This window comes from Stegostoma tigrinum, chromosome 14, assembly GCF_030684315.1.
Source record: "Stegostoma tigrinum isolate sSteTig4 chromosome 14, sSteTig4.hap1, whole genome shotgun sequence".
NCBI classification, from domain to species: Eukaryota; Metazoa; Chordata; class Chondrichthyes; order Orectolobiformes; family Stegostomatidae; genus Stegostoma; species Stegostoma tigrinum.
The window spans coordinates 5,447,882-5,467,538 of record NC_081367.1 but is presented as its reverse complement, the minus strand read 5'-3'; the positions used below and the strand labels follow the sequence as shown (position 1 = coordinate 5,467,538).

General features: G+C 44.9%; 1 protein-coding gene across 6 annotated transcripts in view; it reads left to right on the top strand.

The window, feature by feature from the left end:
- Positions 1–19,657, top strand: part of septin2 (septin 2) — a 105,490-nt gene that overhangs the window by 17,228 nt on the left and 68,605 nt on the right. For 3 of the 6 annotated variants that reach the window (XM_059650954.1, XM_048541815.2, XM_048541812.2), the window contains exon 1: positions 10,632–10,739. The exons of the other annotated variants lie outside the window; for them this stretch is intronic. The gene's annotated coding sequence lies outside the window, so the exon portion shown is untranslated. Of the gene's footprint in view, positions 1–10,631; positions 10,740–19,657 lie in introns of those variants that run through there. 6 annotated transcript variants of the gene reach the window in all.

The following is a 19,657-nucleotide window of genomic DNA, read 5'->3' as shown; positions in this document are numbered from 1 at the left end:
AACGCCCTTGACCGTGTCTCCCGCATTTCCTGCAACACATCCCTCACACCCCACCCCCGCCACAACCGCCCAAAGAGGATCCCCCTCGTTCTCACACACCACCCCACCAACCTCCGGATACAACGCATCATCCTCCGACACTTCCGCCATCTACAATCCGACCTCACCACCCAAGACATTTTTCCATCCCTACCCCTGTCTGCTTTCCAGGGAGACCACTCTCTCTGTGACTCCCTTGTTTGCTCCACACTGCCCTCCAACCCCACCACACCCGGCACCTTCCCCTGCAACTGCAGGAAATGCTACACTTGTCCCCACACCTCCTCCCTCACCCCCATCCCAGGCCCCAAGATGACATTCCACATTAAGCAGAGGTTCACCTGCACATCTGCCAATGTGGTATACTGCATCCACTGTACCCGGTGTGGCTACCTCTACATTGGGGAAACCAAGTGAAGGCTTGGGGACCGCTTTGCAGAACACCTCCGCTCGGTTCGCAACAAACAACTGCACCTCCCAGTCGCAAACCATTTCCACTCCCCCTCCCATTCTTTAGATGACATGTCCATCATGGGCCTCCTGCAGTGCCACAATGATGCCACCCGAAGGTTGCAGGAACAGCAACTCATATTCCGCTTGGGAACACTGCAGCCTAATGGTATCAATATGGACTTCACCAGCTTCAAAATCTCCCCTTCCCCCACCGCATCCCTAAACCAGCCCAGTTCGTCCCCTCCCCCCACTGCACCACACAACCACCCCAGCTCTTCCCCTCCACCCACTGCATCCCAAAACCAGTCAAAACCTGTCTCTGCCTCCCTAACCTGTTCTTCCTCTCACCCATCCCTTCCTCCCACCCCAAGCCGCACCCCCATCTCCTACCTACTAACCTCATCCCACCTCCTTGACCTGCCCGTCTTCCCTGGACTGACCTATCCCCTCCCTACCTCCCCACCTATACTCTCTCCACCTATCTTCTTTTCTCTCCATCTTCGGTCCGCCTCCCCCTCTCTCCCTATTTATTCCAGAACCCTCACCCCATCCCCCTCTGTGATGAAGGGTCTAGGCCCGAAACGTCAGCTTTTGTGCTCCTGAGATGCTGCTTGGCCTGCTGTGTTCATCCAGCCTCACATTTTATTAGCTCAGATTCTCCAGCATCTGCAGTTCCCATTATCACCGATACAAGTCGTCTAGATGGTACTTTTAAACTGATGCTGGAGCAAGTTGATCTTCAGTTCTGAAGAAAGGTCATGGGATATGAGCTCTGTTTTCTCTTCAAATATTGTCAGACCTATGGATTTTCTCCAGCAATTTCTGGTTTTGGCAGTGGATCTTTGAGGTGAAAAGTCATTGTAAGATGGATTGTAAATCGTATGGGGTCTATCGTACAGCCTTGCTCAATCCTGCTGTGGATTTTGAAGGCATCTAATTCAGATTTTCCACTCAAGACAATTGTAGTCATAGAAGTTTACAGCTGTAGAAAAGGCCTTTTTACCCACTGCATCCACACAGTTCAAAAATAGCCATCTAATTATTCTAATCCTATTTTCCAGCACTTGACCCAGAGCCTTGGCATCGCAAATGCACATCTAAATACTTGTTCAGCAGTATGAGGTTTTATTCTTCCCCCACCCTTACAGGCAGTGAGTTCCAGTTTCCTACCACCCTTTGGAGAAAAGTTCTTCTTGATATCTCCAGTACACCTCTTACTCTACCTTGAATCTAAACCCTCTGGTCATTAATCCCTTCATCCAGAGGAAACATTTTGTCCTGACTTCCCCATCTGTGCCCCTCTTAATTTCATATATCTCATTTGCATACACCCTCAGTCTCCACTGCTGTAAGGAAAATAACTCCAGTCTATCCAATCTTTCTTCATAACTGAAACTGTCCAGCCCAGGCTGGTAAATGTGGTAAATCTCCTCTGTACTGTCTCCTGTCAGTTTCTCCTATAATGGTGGACTCCAGAACTGCACACAATACTATAGCTGTGGCCTAACCAATACTTTGTACAGTTCCAGCATAAATTTTCTACTATCTAACCCAATGCCTCAGCCGATAATATGCCTTAACCACATTGTTCCCCCTGTCCTGATACCTTAAGGGACTAGCATATAAGCGCGTATAGATCCCTTTGATCCCTGGTGCTTCCTTGAGTCCTACCATTCGTCAAGTATCTCTTGCCATGTTTGTCCTGCCCAAGTACATTATCTCACATTTATCCAGATTAAATTCCATTTGCCGCTCATTAGCCCATTTGACCAGCCTGTCTAGATCCTCCTGTAATTTACGGCTATCCTTTATAGTACTTACCACTCCACCAATTTTTGTACCATCTGCAAATTTGCTGATCAAGTCTTCTACATTTAAGGCTAAATCATTTATTTCAACTACAAACAGCCAGGCCCCCAACGTGGATCTCCAGTTGGAAGAACACCCCTCAATCATTACCAATAACAAGGTGTAGAGCTGGATGAATACAGCAGGCCAAGCAGCATCAGAGGAGCAGGAAGGCTGACGATTCAGGCCTAGACCCTTCTTCAGAAATGTGGGAGGGGAAGGGAGTTCTGAAAGAAATAGGGAGAGACGGGGAGGTGGATAGAAGATGGATAGAGGAGAGGATAGGTGTAGAGGAGATAGATACGTCAAAGAGGCAGGGATGGAGCCAGTAGAGGTGAGTGTAGGTGGGGTGGTAGGGAGGATGTAGGTCAGTCCAGGGAGGACAGACAGGTCAAGGGGGCAAGATGAGGTTAGTAGGTAGGAGATGGGGATGGGAGGAGGGGATAGGTGGGAGGAAGGACGGGTCAGGGAGGCAGGGACGAGCTGGGCTGGTTTTGGGATGCAGTGGAGGGAAGGGAGGTTTTGAAGCTTGTGAAGTCCACATTGATACCATTGGGCTGCAGGGTTCCCAAGCAGAATATGAGTTGCTGTACCTGCAACCTTTGGGTAGCATCGTTGTAGCACTGCAGGAGGCCCAGGATGGACATGTCTTCTGAGGAATGGGAGGAGGAGTTGAAATGATTTGCAACTGGGAGGTGCAGTTGTTTAGTGCGAACTGAGCATAGGTGTTCTGCAAAGTGGCCCCCAAGCCTCCGCTTGGTTTCCATGATGTACAGGGGGCCACAATGGGAACAGTGGATGCAGTATACCACATTAGCAGAGTTGCAGGTGAACATTTGTTTGGTGTGGAAAGTCTTCTTGGGGCCTGGAATGGGGGTGAGGGCGGAGGTGTAGCGGCTGGTGTAGCACCTCCTGCGGTTGCAGTAAAAATGCTGGGTGTGGTGGGGCTGGAGGGGAGTGTGGAGCGAACAAGGGAGTCCTGGAGACAGTGGTCTCTCCAGAAAGCAGATAAGGGTGGGGAGGGAAAAATGTCTTTGGTGGGGTCGGGTGCAGATGGTGGAAATGTCAGAGGGTGATGAGTTGGATCCGGAGGTTGTTGGGGTGGTACGTGAGGACGAGCAGGATTCAGTTTTGATTGTTATTGTGGGGAGGAGGTGTGAGGGATGAATTGCAGTAAATGCGGGAGACACGGTTGAGGGCATTCTCGACCACTGAGGTAGGGGGGGAGTTGCAGTCCTTGAAAAATGAGGACATCTGAGATGTTTGGGAGTGGAATGTCTCATCCTGGGAGCAGATGTGGTGGACGCGAAGGAATTGGGAATAGGGGATGGCATTTTTGCAGGAAGGTGGGTGGGAGGTGGTGTATTCTAGGTAGCTGTGGGAGTTTGTACGCTTGAAATGGACATCGGTTTCTAGGTGGCTGCCAGAGATGGAGACAGAGAAGTCCAGGAAGAAAAGTGAGGTATCAGAGGTGGTCCAGGTGAACTTAAAGTTGGGGTGGAAGGTGTTGGTGAAGTGGATGAACTGTTCAAGCACCTCTTGGAAGTATGAGGCAGCACCGATACAGTCATCAATGTAACGGAGGAAGAGGTGGGGTTCAGGGCCAGTGTAGGTATGGAAGAGGGATTGTTCCACATAACCTTGAAGCAGCCTCAAACATTACTCTCTGCTTCCTGCCAATTTACCAAATTTCCTTGGATCCCATAGGCTCTTAACTTTGCCCTCAGTCTTTCATGTAGGACCTTATCAAATGTCTTGATGAAGCCCAGGTATACGGCACCAAAAGCACTGCCATCATGTACACATCTGTTTACCTCTGAAAAATTCAATCAAATTGGTCAGACATAACTTCCTTTTAACAAAACCATGCTGACTGTCTTTGATTAATCCCTACCTCTACAAATGTGGATTAATTCTGTCCATCAGAATTGCTTCCAATAGTTTCCCCACCACCAAGGCTAGACAGATTGGCCTGTAGTTTCCTGGTTTATCCCCAGTCATTAGCAGCATGAAGCAATTTCAGGTTTGAGAAATTTCTTGGACATCCAGATCTTTGGAACTCAGTCCACAGAGTCATGCAAATTACTTAGTCAATTGATGGTACAGTGAAAATGTCACTAGACTGATAATCCAGAGGTCACAACTCATGCCCAGAGGACATCAGTTCAAATCTGACTGTGGAAGCTAGTAGAATTTAGAATCAGTAAAGTTTAAAAAAATACTTGAAGTGAAAGCTAGCCTTAGCAATGGTGAACATGAAACTATCATTTAGTGTTGTACAAACCCATTTGATTCGTTAATGTTGATTAGGAAAGAAAATCTGCAGTCCACACCCAATTTGACCCATATGTGACTCCAAAGCCATGAGCTTGACTCTTAACTGCCAGCTGCAAGAGCCCACTCAGAGAAAGGGCAATTAGGGATGAACAGCAAATGTTGACCTTGCTAGTGATGCCGAAATACCATGAAAGAATTAAATAAACTAAAAATTGCTTTGGTCAATATGACGAATCCAATGAAGAATTTCTGTCATAACAAAATAGAGAATGTCAATACTGGAGATCTGAAACAAACAAATTCAGAGTATACTGGAGACACTGATTAGGTCAGGCAGCATCTGTGGTGAGGAAAAGCTGCACACAGTACTATAGCTGTGGCCTAACCAATATTTTATACAGTTCCAGCATAACCTTCCTGCTATTTAACTCTATGCCTCAGCTAATAGTATGCCTTAACCACTTTATCCATCTGTCCTGATAACATTTCCAGTCCAGTGACGCTTCTTCAGGTCTGTTCAGTTCTGAAGAAGTCATACCAGACTCAAAATGTTTACTCGATAACAAAGTGTTAAGCTGGATGAACACAGCAGGCCAAGCAGCATCTCAGGAGCACAAAAGCCGACATTTCGGGCCTAGACCCTTCATCAGAGAGGGGGATGGGGAGAGGGTTCTGCAATAAATAGGGAGAGAGGGGGAGGCGGACCGAAGGTGGAGAGGAGAGTATAGGTGGGGAGGTAGGGAGGGGAGAGGTCAGTCCAGGGAAGACGGACAGGTCAAGGAGGCAGGGTGAGGTTAGTAGGTAGGAAATGGAGGTGCGGCTTGAGGTGAGAGGAAGGGATGGGTGAGAGGAAGAACAGAGACAGGCTGGGCTGGCTTTGGGATGCAGTGGGGGGATGGGATGAAATGTTTACGCTGTTTCTCTCCACAGATGCTGCAAGACTGGCTGAGTTTTTTTAGTGCACTTTTTTTTGTTTGTTTGAAAAGTTCTTAATGCTGTTATGGCATTTGTCTTGCAACAAAGACTACATTAGAGGATCTTCTGGATGCTGTAGGCCACACCATGTTCCTGGGACAATTTCATTTGCCACAGCAGTAGGGTATTCAGGAGAATGCAAATGTGGATGTCTCCTGCAATGGAACTATTAAAAAGATCTGAATATTCTCATGGCCGTATAGTTGGGAGTTGTGCATCGGATCCCTGTGTGACTTCAAGGGACTTGCCCAGGAAATTGAAGCTTCCAATGGAGAGTTCCTTATGTCTGGAACCCTTTTGAATGCATCCATTTAATTCAAAAAATGTTGAAGGTTATGCTAAATAAGTAATTATTCAGGAGAAATTAAACTATAAAGTACATTGTCTGACTGTTTGGTAACTATTAAACTGATCCCCTCGTCTTAGCCCAAACACACGTCCTCACTATATCCACCCCGGTCACTGACTGGGTACCTCCTCACCCCTCCATACCTTTGAAACAAGACTCTAAAATACATGTGGCAATAAATTATTCCTTCATTCATTCAATTGCTGGTGCAGCAGTGTCTATGAAGTATAACATTTGTAACATTCATATGGAATCATTGTACTATTGACCTTGCTCATGGAATTAGTGAATCATTGTGTACTGCAAATTTTACATTGAGAGATTTCATCACAGCTTCCCTTGTCTGTGGGTCCAAACTTTCTTAGAATCTGGAGGATTAATATAGTAGCATTTGCCCTTCTGCCAATCTTCACCAGTTTTCTATGACATGATTTGAATTATTGCAAACCCTTTAGGCGGTTCAATGACATTGATATTTTCAATGACATTGTCAGAGTGACCCGTACGTTCACTACTCTTTGTTTTGCTGGGGGTATTGTCAGTGTGATTTGTTAAGCACTTCATTTAGATGCTACTGGCAGGATATCAGATGATACTTTACTGTAGATTGCTGGACCACTTGTTTGCGATGCAATGATTACCTCTGAAAGTCATTTCCTTTTGTAACGTGCAGAATTTCTTTTTTTAAATAGTTTCAAGCCTTGTTTGCTTTTCTTTTGGATGTATTTAAAACTTAGCAAGAAAGCTATGCTCTAAAAGACAAAAGAGAAATGTAACTTTGCTGCTCACATAATACTTGTTTATAGATTGGCCACCTGTTTCCTGGACCTCATGCCTGATCTTCCTGGTCTTCACTACTGAGAAGACTGTGAGCTCCACCCTAGTCCTATTCCTACAGCCCTACGGGTCTGAGGAAAGGTCACTCAACCCAAAACATTAACTCTGGCAATGTCTGTGGAGAGAAATCGAACTTGCTGAGCTTTTCCAGTAATTTCCAGCTTGGTCTATTCCTACAGCTTTCGACTCATATCCCTGACTGGGAGTGATGTGACTTGGCTTCTTCCCCGTTCCCAAAGCCTGTTTTGATGATAACAAGTTTCTATAATTAGTTGTATGGCCAAGTCGTGAGTTGAGTTGGCCTAGGCTTTATTCTGGTGAGTGGAGGATCCTGGGATTCATGGGCCGTGGCTGTCAGGGATGTGCTGTGTGGCCATCTGGGGAGATACCTTCATTAGCTTTTCAGATATAGCCATCAGATGATGACTGGGTGTGCGTGTGTTTTGTTTTCCCTGTGCATGGCAGTGCGTGCACATGCGGTTACGGACAATGCATCTTCCTCGTGTCTTGCTATGATTGGGTGTTCCAGTGACTATGTCAGTTGTAGAGTTTGTGCTGAGAACCTGTGCAATTCTGTTTGCTTTAAATACAGCATGGGGACTGTGCATGCCTGCTTAAATGGCCTCCAGAAGGAATGTGCCTTCCCTTTAAATGTGCCCTAGAGAAATTGCCTGCCCCTTTAAGTACACAGTGTCTGTTGTGCTCACACCTATGAACGGGCTACAAGAAGAATATGCCTTCACCTTTAAAAACACACATTACAGAGAAATGTACATGATCCTGTATATATGCGCTGAGTAGGAGATACCTGACTCTTTAAGCACAGAACAGTGTTTGTTCTATAGGAGACTCATACCAGACACCAAAACATTAACTCTACTTCTCGCCACAGACACTACCAGACTTGGTTAGTGTCTACCGCATTCTCTGTTTGTTCCTTTAAATACGCCCCCTGGAATATGTACGTGTGCCTGTACACACACTCCATGGTGGATGTCCCTACTTCTTTTAATTTGCCACAAGGTGGATGTGCCTGCCCCTTGAAATACCCTTTATAGTGCATCAGCCTATCTCTTAACAGCAACTGAGATGTATTTTCCTGCCCCTTTACTATATCCCATGGTTGATTGTATACCCTTTTAAACATGTCACATGCTGAATTTGCCTGCACCTTTAAACAGACTCTGGGTTGGATATGGGGAGATAATAGGAACTGCAGATGCTGGAGAATCTGAGATAGCAAGGTGTAGAGCTGGATGAACACAGCAGGCCGAGCAGTATCACAGGATCAGGAAGGCTGATGTTTCGGGCCTAGACCTTTCATCAGATGAAGGGTCCAGGCCTGAAACGTCAGCCTTCCTGATCCTATGATACTGCTTGGCCTGCTGTGTTCATCCAGTTCTACACCTTTGTTATCTGGGTTGGATGTGCTTGCTCTCTTTGTACATGTCCTATGGTCTATATATGCCTGTCCATTTAAAGGCCTCATTATAAAAGTATCTGCTACTTTAAATGGACTCCATGATGGATGTGTATGGAACTTTAAACGTGCCCCAGAGGAGATGTGCCTGCCCCTTTAAATATGCTCCATGTGACTCGTCCTGCCACTTTACACCCACCTTTTGTGAATGTTCCTACCCCTTGAATGCATCACACGCTGTATGTGCTTCCTCCTTTAAATATCATGGTGGATGTGCCTAAACTTCCTCATACTAACCCTATGTTGTGTGTGCGCCTACTGCTTAAGATGCATCATTTTGGAAGTGCTTGCCCCTTTAAATGCACTTTATGGTGGATGTCACTGCCTTTTCAATGGCACTGCCCAATGGTGCACATGCTTGCTCCTTTAAATATGCCCTGTGGGAGACATGCCTAATCATTCAAAATGTCACATGGAGGATGTGTGTGTCCCTTTAACTATAGCCCATAGTGGATGTGTCTGCCACTTTAAACAGCCCATTTGTTTTAAATGCGCTTACCCTATAAACAGACCTCGGGTGGAAGAGTTTGTTTCTTTTACATATGCCGAGTGGTGTGTTTATACCTACCCCTTTAAAAATAGACCACTGTGAACGTGCCTACTTCTTTAAGAATGCTGTATGTGTGATGTGCCTGCTTCTTTAAATAGCCTCATAGTGGAAGTGCATATCCCTCTCTGTACGAAGCATGCCCACTAGTGGAGAGATAATAGGAACTGCAGATGCTGGAGAATCCGAGACAACAAGTTGTAGAGTTGGATGAACACAGCTGGCCAAGCAGCTCATAGGAGCAGGAAAGCTGACGTTTCGGGCCTAGACGCTTCATGAGAAGGATTTAGGCCCGAAACGTCAGCCTTCCTGTTCCTATGATGCTGCTTGACCTGTTATGTTCATCCAGCTCTACACCTTGTTATCTCTGCCCACTAGTGGATATGGCTACTGCTTTAAATATTCCCACATCAGTGATATGCCTGCCGCTTTAAGCACGCATCCTGTTAATGTTTCTGCTCTTTTATACATGCGTTGTGTGAACATGCCTGCCTTTTTAAGCACCCCCCCATGGTGAATGTGCCTGTCCCTTTCAACCTACCCTACGGTGCTTGAGCCTGCCCTTTCAACACTTCCCGTAGTGGATGTGGCTAGCCTTTTGTACATAACCCTCTGGTGGATGGGGGTGCATCTTTAAACTCTTCCAATGATGATGGCGCCTGCCAATTTAAACATATCCCACAGTGAATGTTAAAACAGACCCCAGGGATGAATGTGCCTGCCCTTTTGGACATTCCCTATCATGGCTATGCCTGCCCCTTTAAACACTGCCAGTAATGGATGTGGTAGCCAATTTAAACACCTTATGGGGTGCGTGAGCCTGCACAGATACCATTACGGATTGCCGCTGTCCCTTTAAACACAGAAAAAAACCTCACACTGAGACCATGTGCCTGCTACTTGAAACATGCCCATAAGTGGATGTGCCTGCTCTTACAGACATGCCCCATAGTGAACATGTCTGTAAGAGCAGGCACATCTACTTAAGCAGAGACAGTAAGAACTGCCGCGGCGAGAGTCAAAGATAACAGTGTGAAGTTGGAGGAGCACAGCAGGCCAGACAGCATCAGAAGAGTGGGGAAGTTGACGTTTCAGGCCACTTTAAACAGCCTTGGTGAATGTAAACTGAAAGAACTGAGGATGCTGTAAACCAGGAACAAAAACAGAAGTTGCTGGAAAAGCTCAGCAGGTCTGGCAGCATCTGTGAAGAAAAAAAATCAGTTAACATTTCACGTCCTTTCCTCAGACCTGTGCTTAATGTGCCTGCCGATTTAAACATAGCCCTGATGAATATGTCTGGCCCTTTAAACACACTCCTTGATGAATGTACCTACCCCTTTAACGGCGGGGGTGGGGGCTGGAAGAAAACAGCAGGCCAGGCAGCATCTGGAGGAAAGCAGCAGTCAATGTTTTGGGTATTACCCTTCTTTCGGACTTCCCCCCCCCCTTGCTGAACACGAAGTAAAAACGGTCACTCAACCCGAAACGTTAATTCTGATTTCTCTCCACAGATGTATCCAGACCTGCTGACCTTTTCCAGCAAATTCTGTTTTTTGTTCCCCTTGATGAATGTACCTGCCCCTTTAAACACAAGCACGCCCCCTGTTGGGCGTACCTAACCACATTAAACTCTTCCTGGTGGGTGTGTCTTTCTGTGCAAACGCGACAACCTGGTGGGTGTGCCCTGCCCCTTTAAAACACGCCTCCAGGTGGCTGTGTACGCCCCTTTTAAGCCCGCCCCCCGGTGGGTGTGTCCGCCTATTTGAACACGCCCCCCACTTTGTGGGTGGGGCACGGCGCGCGATTTGGTTTGTTCTCACGAGATCGGCGTCGCCCGAGGCGGGAGCGGTCAGTTAGAGACAGTAACGGCGTCCCTCCCCTTCCCCCTCTGCCAAAGCCGGACAGGCAGAGACATCGGAGCTCCCCAGCGCACGGTGAGTTACCCCTTCACTACTCCCCGGGAGGTGTCAGAACGGGGTTTTACTGTCAGACTGGCTTGGGTTGGTATGTGTGTTAGCGTGGGGGTGGAGGGGCTGTGTGGGCTGGGGGTGGTGGAGAGGTGAGGGTCACTCTCAGTCGTCTTTTCCGGGCGAGCGCACAGTTTAGTACTCAGTGAAGGGACTGCACGTTGTGGGGTTTGCTGATCAGGCGCATCCGCTGAATTTCCCGTTTTGACTGCTGATATTTTTGCTCATGTGAGGTGTTCAGTACGATCTGCACTGTTCCACCCTCAGTAAATCTATTTTTAATCGGCATCGGAGGAACCGGAAGGCTGACGTTTCGGGCCTAGACCCTTGTTCAGAGAAGATCTTATGTTCTTTGAAGAAAGGTCTAGGCTCTTCCTGCTCCTGAGATGCTGCTTGGCCTGCTGTGTTCATCTAGCTCTACACCTTGTTATCTCAGATTCTCCAGCATCTGCAGCTCCCACTATCTCTGAAACTATTTTTGATCGACTCCGTTCTCTTTTATGTTCTGATGTGGAATTCCTAAAACTGCATACCGTAACGCGGATGAGGGAAAATATCTGTCCGAAGAGGCTCGTTTTTCTTTTTGCTTTTTGCAATCTACGCTTCTGCATCCTGAACCAAGTGTTCAAGTTATAACAGAACTGCATATGCTGGCTATCTGAAATAAAAACAGTGCTGGAGAAATTCACCAGGTATGTCAGTATCTGTAGGAAGAAAGCTGCTCGAGTCTAGAACTAATAAAGGGCCATCAGATTCAGCATCAACTGTTTTTTCTGTCTACAGATGTTGCCAGCTCTGCTGAGTTTTGCTGGCATTTTTGTTTTTCCAAGCGTCCAAATTATTTTTAGCAAATTGTGAATGTGTATTGTATTGATACACCATCTCCCTACTTTACTTCTTGATTTTAAAGGTTTGCCTTGAAAGTTTATTTCTTTTGAAAATACCTGTGACATGTGTAACTTATTCCTCTTTATAAAGAAAACTTTCTTCGTTGCTATTGCAGCTGATGTGCATCAGAGCCTGAGTTGCAGTTTATTCTGCTTGCGTCAGCCAGGGCAGCAGTTTGCATCTCATGTTTTCTAGGTCGGACTGGTGGCAAATGTATATGTGTTCTGCTGGTCACCTTTTCACATGACAACTTTATATAATGGAGGCAGCAGATGTAAACTTGTTGCCGTATAATGCAAGTGATGGGGAGAGTCGATTGGTGTTGTCATTAGAGCATCTCAATTCTGCAATGTCAGAACAATAAATACATAGGAAATACAAACAAAGGACTGAATGTATGAACTTAAAGTGGGATCGATATTACATTTTTCACTAGCACTGGATGTTGAGAAGAGGATGAACTTGCAGGATTGTTGGAGTTTGGAGTGGTGAATTGAGACTAGAATATGGTGAATGTAATAAGTAATATGTGGTTAATACAGTTAGATCAACTGGAGAGATGCTGTATAGCAATCATTTTGCTGTTGGCCATTTGTCTGAAGAGTACATTGATGCATTGTATTTAGTGCTACTTTGGTACATAGTTGCACAGTGATTACTGTGTGTGGTTTCACTGAATGTTTTTGCAAGGGTACGTTTTATGGCATGAGAAGCTGAAGATGTGTACAAATCAGCCCAAGGTCGAAGATTTTTACTTGTTAAATGCTTGCTTCACTCTAACTGTTGTTACAAGAGTAACAAAGCAAGTTTGAAATGTGGTGTTCCTGCTCAGTCCAAGGATGTTGATCCTCCTTGTGTGATCAGGGATGATGCAAGTTGACCAAATCTTTGTCTTCCTCACTTTTTATATGTTGCAAAATCTTTTGGAAATTCTAAACTGATTTCCAAACAAAACTGATGTCATGGATCAAACGGTAGGGCGTTGTTTGTATGTGCAACGCTAGCCCATTTTAGATACCCATTGTACCCAATGTGTTAGGACCACAAGATATAAAATAATGAAGAGAGGAAAAGGCTGAATGGCCAAGGTTTTTTTTTCGAGTGTAGGGGAGCCTAAAACTAGGGGGCATCGGTTTAACTTGAGAGGGAAAAAGATTTTTAAAAAGGATCTGAAAGGTAACATTTTTAAGCAGAGGGTAATGCATGTATGGAAGTGCTGGAGACAGGTACAGTTACAATGTTTAAAAGGCATCTGGTAGGGTACATAAGTAAAAAGAGTTTAGAGGGATTTGGGCCAAATGTTGGCAAGTGGAACGAGGTCAGATTGGGGTGTCTGACCAACAGGGGCAAGTTGGACCTAAGGGTCTGTTTCCAAGCTGTATGACTCTGTACAGGAACATAATTGGGCCATTTGGTAAATAATGTTTGCTCTTCCATTTAATTGTGAAAGATATATTTCTCAACCCTATTCTCCTGCTTTCTCCATGTGGCCCATGCTAATGAAGAACTTAGCTATCTCTGTGTTAAATACAATCAGTGAATTGGCCTCCACAGCCTTCTGCAGCAATGAGTTTCACAGATTCATCACCACCGGCTGAAGAAATTCTTCTCTACCTCTGTTCGAAAGGGCTGTTCCTTCACTCTGAGGCTGACCCTTGCATCTCTACTGTCCTGGTGGAAACGTCTTCTCAGTGTTCTCTCAGTTTTCTGTTAGTTTCAGTCCGATCCTCCTCATACTCCTAAACTCCATTGGGTACAGACCCAGAGTCCTCAACCGCTCCTCATATGACAAGCCCTTCATCCCAAGGATCATTGTTGTAAAACTCCTTTGAACCTTCCCCCCCAGCCATGCCAGCACCTCCACCCTTGGATATGGGGCCCAAATGTAGTTTGACCAGAACCTTGTACAGCCTCAGCAGTACATCTGTGTTCTTGGTTTCTAGCCCTCTTGAATACCAGCATTGCTTTTGCTTTCCTAACTGCCAACTGAATCTGCACATTGTCCTTGAAAATCCAAACTAGAACTCCCAGCTCCCTCTGTGCGTCAGATTTCCAAAGTTGTTCCCATTCAGAAAAGTCAATCTCTGTTAATTCTTGCTCACTTGCCTAGCTTGACCATGTCCTTCTGCAGCCTCCATGCTTCCTCAACACTGCCTGTCCCTCCACCTATTTCTGTGTCTTCAACACTGTGTACACAGCTTCTTTAAACAGACTATGTATCTCAGCAATAATCCTACTCTAAGTATATTACTAAGCAAAGCTTTTATTTAATACCTGATTTTGGAGTGAAATTTTGGTTTATGGGGAGTTGGGCCATAATTTCCACTGTTTCTGCTTTGGTGAAAGTTATCAGGGACTTCTCATTTCATTTTTATCTACACTTCGCCCCTTGGTGACACCCTACAGAGATGTGACATTTAGTTTTTACATGTATGCTCATTACCCCAGCTCTACTTCGCAGCCACTTCTGTCGACGACTCAATTGTTGCAAGTTATCAGACTGCTCACTCAGTATTTAATGTCAGATAAGCAAAGATTTCCTCCGGTTAAATATTGTGACTGAAGCCAAGGACTAGAGTACCCATTCATCTGTTCCCTGACTACTGATTCCATCTCTTTTGACTGTTCATGGTATCACATTCGATCCTGAGTTGACTTGACCTCATTTGTATGATTTCTAAGACTGCTTATTTCCAGCTCCATAATGTTGCTGGACCTTACTCCTGTCTCAGATAATCTGAATCCATATCTTTGTTAGCTCTGGACTTGGCTGTTCGAATGCCCTCCTGGTTGGCTTCCCAAATTCTGTCCTTGTAAGCTTGAGGTCACAAACTCCTGTTGCTCATGTCTGAATTCACAGCACCTTTGTGCAGTCATTGACCTACGTTGATGTCTAGCTAGACAACATTGATTCAAAAGCAAAATTCATCTTTGTTTCCAATCAGTGTGAACTAACCTTCACATGAGAGCATGGAATGCGTTGCCAGCAGCAGTTGTGGAAGCAAGGTCATTGGGGTCATTTAAGAGACTGTTGGACATGCACATGGTCGCAGAAATTTGAGGGTGCATACATGAGGATCAATGGTCGGCACAACATCGTGGGCTGAAGGGCCTGTTCTGTGCTGTATTGTTCAATGTTCTATGTTCTAACCCTTTGTGATCTCTGTAGTATCCACAGTCCTGCATAATATGTGATTCTCTGATTCTGGTCTTTTATGCATTACCAATCATTTATCTGTGCCGTTGGTTATCTAGGCTCTCATACTGGAATTACTCCCTCAATGTTTACCACATTTTCCTCCGCTAAGACACTTCTTAAATCCCGTCTCTCTTTGACCAAATTATGGTCATCTGACATATTTCCTAATGTAGCTCAGTTTCATGTTGTGCTTCTGTGAAGCACCTTGTGATGCTTCCTTATGAACGTAACACCTTTAATATTTGTTGTTGTTGGACTTAATGAATGCTAGTTGTACAACAAGGGTCTTCATTTAAGGCATTGTTGTGAGTGTCATGGGGTAGAGATGTCAAAGGGGAACTCAATGATTTTTCTCTCAACCTGTTGTTGTGGTGCTGTTCTCACTTACCCTTTTTCATTGGGAAGCTCTGTAGATTTTTTTTCCTTGATATGCCTAATTATATAGTTAAAGGTACAAAGGCCAGTGATAGTTTGACAGTAAACTTATTGGGAATAAATCAGTCTTGCTCAGTAACTTTGACTCTGCAGCCATCTTTCAATCATGCATTTCAATTATTTGTGTCTGCTAATCGAGTTGTAAATGTTGCTTGGATTTCAGTAAGTTATTGTGAAGAAATGTTTCAAATTCTTCTTTTTCTGCTTGAATAGTGGTAACCAGTCAGCAGCACAGTCATCCAAGATAACAAAGTGTGAAGCTGGATGAACACAGCAGGCCAAGCAGCATCTCAAGAGCACAAAAGCTGACATTTCGGGCCTAGACCCTTCATCAGAGAGGGGGATGGGGAGAGGGTTCTGAAATAAATAGGGAGAGAGGGGGAGGCAGACCGAAGATGGAGAGTAAAGAAGATAGGTGGAGAGGAGAGTATAGGTGGGGAGGGAATAGGTCAGTCCGGGGAGGACGGACAGGTCAAGGAGGCGGGATGAGGTTAGTAGGTGGGAAATGGAGGTGCGGCTTGAGGTGGGAGGAGGGGATAGGTGAGAGGAAGAACAGGTTAGGGAGGTGGGAACGAGCTGGGCTGGTTTTTGGGATGCAGTGGGGGTAGGGGACGAGCTGGGCTGGTTTTGGGATGCAGTGGGGGAGGGGAGATTTTGAAGCTTGTGAAGTCCACATTGATACCATTGGGCTGCAGGGTCATCCAATTTTTTCTGCACCGTACAACAATGGGTAGGAGTTACAAGTCTGTCACTAAAGTTTTTAAAAAATACAGTTGGCATATTTACACTTGTATGATATGGCCCATTCCGAGCAGAATCCTATCGTGAAAGGTCTATGTAGCCACGCTATTTTCCATCTACCATCCTTTTGCACAATTGCTTAAGCTGTCTGCATTCCTTTGCAGACAGTCTTTGTCATCCTCCCCACTTGCCTCCCCACTTATTTTTGTCATCCACAAGCCTGACAGCAGTACATTTTGTTTCCCTCATTTGAGTCATTAGTGTATATTTGTAAATAATTGTGGTCCTAGCACTGATCACTGATTCTCAACAGGTTGATTACAGGTTGTCATTCCTGAAAATGTACCCTTTATCCAGATGCTGTTTTCTATTAGGTAGCCAATACTCTATACATACTAATATGCTACTTGCAACACCATAGCTACTTAATAAGGTGAGCCCAACATGCATAACCTCATCAAGTGCCTTCTGGAAATCCAGATGTATTTCATCTGCTTCCCTTCTATCAATTCTATTTGTTACCTCTTCAAAAAATTATAACAAATTTGTCAGAAATGATTTTGCCTTCGTAAAGCTATACTGACTTGGCATGATTTACAGAATTTATATATTCTGGTTTTCAAAATTCCCTACTATTGCACCTTTTATAATAGGCTAATATTTTCCCAACAACAGACGTTATACTAAGTAGCCTAGAGTTTCCTGTTTGTTTTTTTAGTTGCCTTTTTTGAATTGAGGCTGAAATGCCAGACCATTGGAAAACTGCCAATTTTCCACAATCTAAGGAAAATTCTTGGAAGATTGCTACCAATGCCTGCACTATTTCTGTAGCTGCTTTCCTTAATATCCTAGGATGTACCCTATCAGGTCCAGGGAATCCATTACCTTGTAACTTCCTGGGTACTTGATGTATAATGATAAATTTATATTAATTTCCTCTTCCCCTTTTTGCTCCCCTAGATGACTTCTTATTTTTGGAATGCTGCTAGTGTCTTCTACAGTAATGACTGCTGAAAAGTATTTGTCAAACTCCTCAGAGATAGCAAGAACTGCAGATGCTGGAGTCAGAGATAAGACAGTATGGAGCTGGAGGAATGAAGCAGGCCAGGCAGCATCAGTGGAGCAGGAAAGTTGACGTTTCGAGTTGGACCCTTCAGAAATGGGGAGGGGTAGGGAGCTCAGAAACAGAGGGGGAGAGGGAGAGGGAGAGAGGTGGGGTGGGGCTGGGGCTGGGGCTGGGGAAGATAGGTGGGATAGTGATAGGTGAGTGCAGGTAGGGAGTGGTGGGGATTGGTCAGTGAGGTTGGAGGGACAGATAGGTGAGAGAGAAGACGAATACGTTATGTCAGGTCAAGGAGGCAGGGATGAGAGGGAGGGAGATTTTGAAGCTGGTGAAACCCATGGTTGTGCCATTGGGCTGTAGGCTCCTGAGGCAGAATATGAGGTGCTGCTCCTCCAGTTTACGGGTGGCTTCGCGGTGACACTGGAGGAGACCCAGGATGGACATGTCACTCATAGTGGGGGGTGGGGGGGGGTAGTTAAAATGGTTCACGACCAGAAGCTGTTGTCATTTGTCGCAAACAGAGCGCAGATGTTTGGATAACGTATCACCATCCCACCTACCTTCCCCAGCCCCACCTGTCCTCTTTTTTCCTTTATTTTTGAGCTCCCTTCCCCCTCCCCGTTTCTGAAGAAGGGCCCCTATCCAAAATGTAAACTTTCCTGCTCCTCTGCTGCCTGGACTGCTATGTTCCTCCAGCTCCACACTGTGTTTGTCCAAATCCTGTCTATTTTTGATTTCCCATTATTATTCCCCACCCCTGGCCTCATTCTCAGAGGGGTCTTTATTCACTTCACCCTCTCCTTTTTCATCTGTTTGATGAAACTCTTAGTGTCTATCTTGATATTACTTGAAAGTTTACAGTGAAAGTTTTTTTGATCATCATTTACCAGTTTTTAGAACTGTATCAACTCTCTGGCTTACCACTAATATTGTGTGTTGTTTTGTTTTCAGTTCAATGCTATTCGTTACTTCACTAGTTAACCGTTGTCGGTTTATCTCCTTCCTAGAATCCATCTTCAGTAGGATATCTATTTGTTGTGAGCCATGAATGTCTTTTCTGAAATGTCAGCCATTGTTCTTCAAGCATCTTTGTTGCTAAACCCCTTTACCAGTCTGCTCCAACTACTTCTGCCCTCATTCTTTTGTAAGCTGAGCGCAGTTATTTCAAACCAAAGTGTCTCCCCCTCGAATGGAGTGCTCAATTCGACTGTTATGGGCACTGTTTCATAGAACATAGAATAGTACAGCACAGTACAGGCCCTTCGGCCCATAATGTTGTGCCGACTTATTATCCGACTAAGGTCAAACTACCCTGCATACCCTATATTTTACTATCCTCCATGTGCCAATCCAAGATTCGCTTAAAAGTTTCTCATGAATCTTTTTCATAGAGGATCTTTTACTGTCATTTATTAGATCTGCTTCATTCCACATTTCCACATCCAAAACCACCTGGTCTACGTGTTGGGTTCAAAACGTATTCTTAGAAATTGTTCCAAATGCATTTTGTGATTTCTTCCTTGTGCCTACCTCTACTAATTTGACTTTCCTGACCTACATATAGATTAAAGTCATGCACAAGTGAATGTAGCTCCTTTTTTCACATGATCTCTGCCTGCTGATTTATTATACTATAATGTCTGGTTACTGTTGGCACCTGTAGTACCATTTCCACCCACATAGAATCTACGTGTATTAATTGAAGATCACTTCTTGCTTTCATACTTATTCCATCTTAGGCTAATAAACCACCCTCTCCTGCCTGTCCTTTTTGAATAATCACTTGCGCTCAATGTTTAGTTCCCAGCTTTGATCCCCTTGTAACTATGCCTTGTAATGCCTGAAGGCCATGCCTGTTATCTACTTCTACCTCTTTAATTCAATTCTTCCCCAAATACCATTCATTATGTCTCTTTATCACACCCTCTCCAATCCTATTTACCACTGCTTTCTCTGTTTCTACCTCCTGTCCAATATATGACTATCCAAATGATTGCCCAATGATGCTGCCATATCCCTCTGCTTTGTCTGGCTACATTTCCCCTCTCCTTAACCCCCTCTCACCCCTAATTAGTTTTAAAATCCTCTTTACGTTCTTAGTTGTTTGATTTATCAGGACATTCATCCCAGCATCATTCAAGTGAAGACTGTCCAACTGGAACAACTTCTTTCTACAGCAGTGTTGGTGCCCCAATAAACTGAAACCCATGAGATACTCATAGGGAGAGGAACAATGTTGGTATAGAAATTGATGAGCAGGATTGTGATATACTTAGAAATTAGCATAGACAGAAGATGTTTGTAGTGGTTTGACAGGCTTAAAGGTAGATAAATCTCCATGTGTGGATTAAATGTAACCTGGGTTGTTGAGTGAGGCAAAGGAGGAAATAACAGGTGTTGGCAATAATTTTAATTTCCTCTCTAGGCATAGAGATGCCAGAGGACTGAGACTGTTAAAGGGTTGCAAGGAATAAACCAGAATAACTGGATTATAAGAACAGGGAGGTGATGTTGCAGGTGTGTAGGACTTTGGTTAGGCCATAGATGCAGTTCTGGTCA